This window comes from Mastomys coucha, unplaced genomic scaffold (assembly GCF_008632895.1).
Source record: "Mastomys coucha isolate ucsf_1 unplaced genomic scaffold, UCSF_Mcou_1 pScaffold16, whole genome shotgun sequence".
In the NCBI taxonomy this organism is placed as follows: Eukaryota; Metazoa; Chordata; class Mammalia; order Rodentia; family Muridae; genus Mastomys; species Mastomys coucha.
In genome coordinates this window covers 15,393,585-15,400,850 of record NW_022196898.1, presented here as the reverse complement: position 1 = coordinate 15,400,850, position 7,266 = coordinate 15,393,585, and positions in this window count along the sequence as shown.

Sequence of the window (7,266 nt, the reverse complement as noted above, 5' to 3'; positions counted from 1 at the left end):
TTAAATTCTTTGTCTGGTTATTCCAACATCTATGTCATATCTGGCTTTGGTGGCTATTTTATATATTTACAGGGTATCTTTTCTTTTCATTTAGTATACCTTGAAATCTCCGGCTAAACACCAGGTACCTATAATAGGTTTTTTGGTAAAAACAGGCCTTCAGTGAGCACTTCTACTAATGCTTCAGATATCCTAGTGCCCTTGTTCCTGAATCCTCTCTTAGCTTTGGCTCTCTCTGTCCCTCAGAAAGTATCTGGCTCTTACATTTTTTTCCAATGTAACCCATTAAAGGATTGCTGTGAGGTGACAGAGTGTAGGGGAGTGGGAATCCTAGAGTTTTCTGACCCACCCTGAGATGTTAGTAGCCTGTATCCCAGGAGTCTGGTCTTGCAGCTCCTCTACTGATAACAGTAAGGGAAAGAGCCAGTGAATTTGAAGATGATCAGATAGAAATTTCCCAAACTGAAACACAAAAGAATAAAAAATAAAGAACAGCCAGGCAGTGGTGGTGCATGCCTTTAGTCCCAGCACTTGGGAGGCAGAGGCAGGCAGATTTCTGAGTTTGAGGCCAGCCTGGTCTACAGAGTAAGTTCCAGGACAGCCAGGGCTATACAGAGAAACCTTGTCTCAAAAAAAACAAAACAAAACAAAAACCAACCAAACAAACAAACAAAAAAAACTAAGAACTCAAGAACATTTTAAAGTTACAGATAGTATCAAAACAGATAACACATATAGAACTGGAACACTGGAAGAAAAAGACAGAAAATTATGATCACCTATTTGAAATTGCTATTTTCATAGGAACTGAGGTGTTATCTATCAGACATATAATTTCCAGCTTAAAGTCAATGGTGGCTTTAAAAGGAAGATCACCTTACGCGTGTTTCAATTTTATGTGTCTGATTGTGGAGTCTCTCATTCCTTTGGTTAGGAAGAGCTTAAAAGATGTTGGGCAGTGAAAGAGTTAAAAGATTATTTCAAATCAAGGATGAGTCATCTTCCCAGAGTGTGGGGAGTTGAGAGTAAAAGATACAGGAAACAGCAATAATATAAGAATAAAACCACCTCCAGAAAGCAGGCAGATGGCACGGAGTATTTTTTACTATAAGATTTGTTTAATGCTGCACATTCCTACATGCCCTCATTAAATGGATATATATTTATCCCAGAGAACACAGTATGACTGTTAATAGAACTATGACAGATAGTCTTATGTAGTATGAGTCACAGGAGTAGAAAATCTTTCATTCACAAGGGTCTCATTCACTGAGAACTGAAACTTTCACAACGTGAAGTGTTTGTGGAATGACTGAGAGTACCACCAGGCCTTTTTTTGTAAATTGTTGGATTTTTTTCCTAGTTGAGAATGTCCAGAAGTTGCCTATCACTCATGTGCTGCTACGTGACTCACCTAGCTTGAGTTACAACATCTAACCTGCACTGCAGTCAAGGAGCATTAAGTTCTTGAACATCTGTCATCAGATCCAGAGGGTTTCAGGAACCCTTGAAGCTACTAATGCAATGAACCTCAGCCTTCTGTGTAGCAAGTGGTAGCTTCCAAACAATTGATTAAGCCTCATTCTGAGCATACGTTGGACTTGTTAATTTGGAACCCGCTTTCTTTCAACCATATTTAGGAAGATGCTGTTCAATGGATCTTTTCCAAACACCCAATAGAATGACTTCTTGCATAGCAGTTTTCACTGCTGGGCATTAAAGGCTAGAGTCTAAACGGAGCCCAGGATCTCACAAAATCTTCTGTTTGCTTGCTGAAGGAACACAGCGGGGAATTTTCTATCTTAAGTGGCTAGGCACACCATGCTTCTGGAATGAGAAGCGAGCCCTAAAGTGTTCACAGCATGGCGCAACCGAATGTTTTCTATCTTCAAGAGATAAGCTGGAGAAGTTTTGTTTCCCTGGTTTTCAAAAACCTTTACAACAAAACATGATAAGGAGGAAAGGCAGGCCAGATAATTCCATAAGGCTTCTTGGGCCAAAACCCCTTTCAGACAGGAAACTGTTGGCAAGGCTCTTCCGTCATTTCATGAGGGAAGGAGACAGTGAGAAGCCAGAGTCACTGATGAGATGACAAAGGGCAGAAAAAGAAATAAATGTTCAGTCAAATCTTACTTTCAGTTCCAAAATAAGACCATGCAATTCTTACCACCACCCACCTCCCTCCTTTAAATCCCCAAAGTTTGATTTCCTTACCCAACCAAGAAGAATCACTATCTATCCAAAGTGAATAACAGAAAGCCTACATATTTTAAACTACACACTGAGTCACCTTATGGAGACTCAAAATAGCATATGTAGACCTAATTTCAGGTTTTAAAAACATGTTTTAAGTTGTCCTTAATTCCACATAAATGTTGGGAGCTACTTTTTTTTTCTTTTTTGTTTTTCGAGACAGGGTTTCTCTGTGTAGCCCTGGCTGTCCTGGAACTCACTCTGTAGACCAGGCTGGCCTCAAACTCAGAAATCTGCCTGCCTCTGCCTCCCAAGTGCTGGGATGAAAGGCGTGCACCACCACTGCCCTGCTTGCTATCTTTTAACACCTTGTAGTTTTAATTGGGTTGCAACCTTTGACCACCCTTGTGCTGACAAAAGACAGTGAATTATCTTACTCCAGAGAAAATAAACCTAAGACAAACTTGCTAATCTCAGCACCCATGGGGTCAGGGACACTCGTTAGCCACCACCTTTCATTGTCAGAAACCAATTCAATGCCTTTTAGAGAAACTGCAGTGTCTATGCAGAATTGAAGTTCTTCTCTGGTGGAATCTCCTTCCAAGGGCACATATGATTCTAGTTAATGGTTTTTAATTTGCCTGATAACTGCTGTCCTCTCATGTTCTGTAGCTGCTCTTCTATTGATCTCTCCTGTTAAGTTTCACTTCCGGGGCTGGCGAGATGGCTCAGACTGGGTAAGAGCACTGACTGCTCTTCTGAAGGTCCTGAGTTCGGGATCCCAGCAATTAAAAAAAAAAAAAGTTTCACTTCCAAGAGAACTGAAGTCGCCACTCTGATATTGCCTCTGGTGAGCACAGATCCACACAAAAGTGGTGCAGGCCTTCCAGGCTCTGAAAGACATTCAACTGCAGAGACCTCGCTTTGCTTTTCAGTCTCAAGATCAATGGGTTTATTAGGATGGTGCTGACATAAAAAATGAAGGAGAACATCTGAGTCTAACAGCTGCACAAAATTTGGACTCATGTAAACTGGTCTGACATCACACATTCTGCATGTGAGTTCCATGAGTATTCAGCATATGGAGCTAATAGAGTAACATGCAGACAAAGTCCCTGTGGTTTATGGCATGATGAACTCCAGAACTGGAGGAATGAGGCCAGGAAGGTTACACTATTTACTGAATGAAGCAGGCTTTGGATAATGTCTCATTCTCACAAAGCTACTCGGTTTCACTAGGGAGATGCCAGACTTGGCATGACACCAGCAATAAGCGCTAAGATGGGACCACTGGTCCACACTTGTCTGGAGGGGTAAGAGGGAGAGAGACCTTAGAGTTCTTTGCCTTGCTCCGTGGAAAATTGCATGTGGGTGTGTAAAGGCGTTGAAGTAGGGTTAAAACCAGGTTTCTCCTCACAGTAAGGAAAATGCAGGTAAAAGAAGAGAACGCACTGTCTCAATGCAGAGTCCTGGCAAGATCTAGCAATCCTTAGCTGGGAGGCTGGAGTTATGCCCAGCCACGGTAGCATTGACCAAATCAATACCACTCTACACTGACCCACAGCTGCAAACAAAAGCCACACATGTTCTCTTTCTTCTGCTAAAAACAAGGACTACAAGCACTTCACAAATAGTTCTGTGCTGCTCTGTGACTATACATGCAGCCTAGAAAACAAAATATGTCCTTACTTAATCTTTTCAAAGGAGAGCCAAAGTCACTTACATACCTCTGGGTCAATTAACTACATAGAGGAAGGCTTTTGGAAAATATCCAGCATCATCCTCACCTCCGGTTCAATGGGCTGGGTCGGGTTGCTTTTACCACCACCACTGACTGGCCCAGACCTGAGAGTTGGTGTAAGAGTTGTGTTCTAAACAAATTCATGTGCTAGATTTATTTCAAGGTCAGTGAACCTATAAAATGAAGTACCATCTGCATAAGAGAGTTATGAAGTAGAATCAGCTTAGATCACTGAGAGAATTTACATCAGGAATTCGAGTCAGGAATTGAAACAGAGAACATAAAGTCACACAGTTTACTGGCTTGTTCCCCATGTCTTACTCAGCCTGTTTTTTTATACACAGCCCAGAGGTGGCAATGCCTCCAGAGGGCTAGGCCCTGCCATGTCAACCATCAATCAAGAAAATTCCCCCAAAGGCTTACCTCCAGGCCAATCTGATGGAAGTGTTTTCTCAATCAAAGCTCCCTCTTTCCAGATGATTCTAGCTTAGGCCAAGTTAACAAAAAATTAACCAGCATAGTAGGAAAAGAAGAAAGATGTAAAGGAAACAGAAATAGGTAAATTCTCAAAGTATTATTGAAGGTTTTTTTAGGGCAAAAGTATGACTTCCCCAACAAGCTAAACTTGGGTACCCAAACTGATATGCTAATTAAAGAAGTAAGGAATGTGAGGAGGGAGCCACAGAAAAGAAGGCTTACTGGATGAGACCACACTGAGAAAAGGAATAAATAAAAGGGGGCAGTGATTAGTTCATTTTGGGGGTACTAGTGTGGAAAGGTTTAAATAAGGGGCAAAAGGGGTATGCAGAGTCAAGCAACTTGGTCAAGGCCTCATGTCACTTCTCATTGACCTATCATGGTCTCAGTTAGATTTAACAAGAGTCCTGCAAAATGCTCCAATAAGCCATTAAACTATCATCACAGTTTGAAAGAAAGTTGCCTCCATAGGCCCATAGGAAATGGCACTATTAGGAGGTGTGGCCTTGTTGGAGTAGGTGTGGCCTAGTTGAAGGAAATATGTCATTGTGGGGGTGGGCTTTGAGGTCTCTTATGCTTAAGCTATGCCCACTGTGGCTCACAGTCTCCTTCTGCTGCCTTTACATGAAGATGTAGAACTCTCTTCTTCTCCAGCATCATGCCTGTGTAGATGCTGCCATGCTTCCTGCCATGATGATAATGGACTGAACCTCTGAACCTGTAAGCCAGTCCCAATTAAGTGTTTTCCTTTATAAGACTACATGTGGTCATGTAGTAATCTCTTCACAGCAATAGGAACCCTAACTAAGACCACTGTTAAGCTGCTAATCATTGAGGGTGCAGCTTCTCTCTAATGGGTAATTGTCCTAATCATGGGTGCCGGGGGATCTGTCCTGCCAGGCTTTTGCTCTTCGTAAAATTCAGGGTGACTTAAGAGGAAAGTGAAGAGCCACAGTTTGTCTCTATGTTTTTAGCCAAAGTAAGGGCTTCAAAGCAAAAGCCAACACCAAATTTTCTTCCTGCTTCCAATTACATTGTGGGTCAAGTGAGGGGTTGGTGCTTTTTAGCAGAAGCAGTTTCTAAGTGCCACAAGGTCAGAAGAGTAATAAACAGTATCCTGAACTGTTTCTGAACAGAAAGCATTCAACATTACCTAACCACCTTATTTTCACTCCCAGTGAAATGTATCTTCATATTTTTTCTTCAAATAAATCATTAGAAAAATATAATACTATATTTGGCCTTTTGAAACAGTGTCTTATGTAGCCCATACTGACCTCCAACTCCATGTTTGAACTTCTGATCCTCCCATTCAATGGACCTTCCCAAATTCTGGGATCACAGGACTGCACTTATCTTTTATGGTGCTGGTAACCAAACTGATGACTTTATACACACTAGGCAAACATTCTACCAAGTAAGTTATATCCTTGGCCCAGTTCATAAACACTTTGACTTAAATCTACCTTCTCTGTGAAAATGAAGAATTCTTTTTATGTTAATTGAGACTTAAGCACAACGGGTGAAGAAGTGAGCTTAACTATGCAGTCATTTTCTAGTACTCTCAAAAGCTAACTTTAAACTTCTGAGTTCTGATTAACCAGTTGCTCTCCACCATTGGGACAGTCTAGAACCGCAGTTCTCAACCTGTGGGTCATGACCCCTACAGAGGTCATATATCAGATATCCTACACATCAGATATTTACATTATGATTCATAACAGCATTTATGGATAACAGTTATGAAGTAGCAGTGACATAATCATATCAATCATAGTATGGTTGGAGGTCACTACAGCATGAGGAAGTGTATTAAAGGGTTCCTTACCTTTGGAAGGATGGGAATGTTCTAGAAAGAGATTATTTGTCAAAGAACAGGAAAGGCATTTATGAGGAATTCCCATCTTCTAATCTCCTGGACCCACTGAAGAGTTTAGAGCCTCTGTTACTAAAGCCAGAGAGTCTATTTTGGAACTCTAGGCAAATTCTAGAACCTTCTCTAATTTCCTGAACTGGAATTAAACAAACTATACAGTGCTAATGAACTATGTGGCCACATCTGCCTCTGCCAGGCACACAGTATCCCTGCCGTTAGGTTACCACACTCTAATTATAAGTCATGTTTTCTCCACATTCTTTTCCAAACAAGGCAGCCCTGCCAATTTGTCCACAGGGCATTTAATCTCTAAACTGCGTTACTTTCCTTTTTGCTTGAAAATGCCCCCAGCCACTTTCTCACAGAGTGAGCAAGAGCTCCCTTTCGCTGCCTCTTAAATGTAAAGAAAAGGAAAGGGGGAAGTCTTGTAAGCTAATAGATATTTTCTTCGCCGATTACCATCCTATAAGATTTTCCTTTCTAAGCCAGAGAATATAAAATGTCACCATTCTTAACTGAAAGGGAACGGGAAAACAGACACACACATGCAGGTGGATGGTGTGAAATTTAAGCAGACTTGGGAAAGGACTAATCCACTCCAGAGCTCTCCACTGGAGATGCGTTTTGACAGTTCCACAGTAACTTCTGTTTTGGTTTGCCCACTCCATGTTAATGAACCAGGCAGCAAACTGTAGCCCAAAGCGCCTGCTTTTTGAAATCAATGGTGCCTCCGGTCTCCCTCCACCCCCACGCTTCTAGTTCAGCCAGTTACTTACTGTTCTGAGCTCAGTTTCTCTATCTGACTCTGGGGGCTGGGGACAATGACACCTAACTCAGCGAGTTACTGTTTAGACATGAAACAACACAGATGTGATTTGTGAAACTGCTCGAGGCATGCTACAGGAGGAACTCGTGCAAATTATTGGATATAAGAGTTCCTTGCATGGAGATGGTCATTGAATACATTAGCATACGTAAA